The sequence below is a fragment of the Aplysia californica genome, unplaced genomic scaffold (genome assembly GCF_000002075.1).
Source record: "Aplysia californica isolate F4 #8 unplaced genomic scaffold, AplCal3.0 scaffold00001, whole genome shotgun sequence".
In the NCBI taxonomy this organism is placed as follows: Eukaryota; Metazoa; Mollusca; class Gastropoda; order Aplysiida; family Aplysiidae; genus Aplysia; species Aplysia californica.
Window position 1 is genome coordinate 2403450 of NW_004797271.1, and position 486 is coordinate 2403935.

Here is a 486-nt window from a genome sequence, read left to right on the forward strand (position 1 = left end):
TGGCAAGATGAGATAGAATGAAAAGTATTTCAAAAGAAGAAGGATAAAAGAAAAGAAAATCAAATAAACTTATATAAACAAAAATGATCTTCTTCTAAGACCAGATTTTTAAAAATGAAAATGCCTTTATCGTGATACTCATGTACAGAATTTGGTGGAGTCATTTTAAAAAATTAAATGATAATAATAGATAAAAAATATTAATAATAATTATGATAACATAATATTTTAGAAATATTAACAATAACAATATTCATAATAACAATGATCTCCATAATCTTCTGTCCTGCTGATTAAATCATGTGTCTATCCTAAAGCGACACAGTTACCATAATGTTTTGGTTAATCTGGTCCTGAAGAGAGCAGGTCCAGTCCTTACACAAAGACGTCATCTAAAAACATGTATATCCAACCTGGCGTTGACAGGACGTCTAACAAAATTATTTATTTATACTTGATGTTACATAACAAAACAGCCCCCCCATT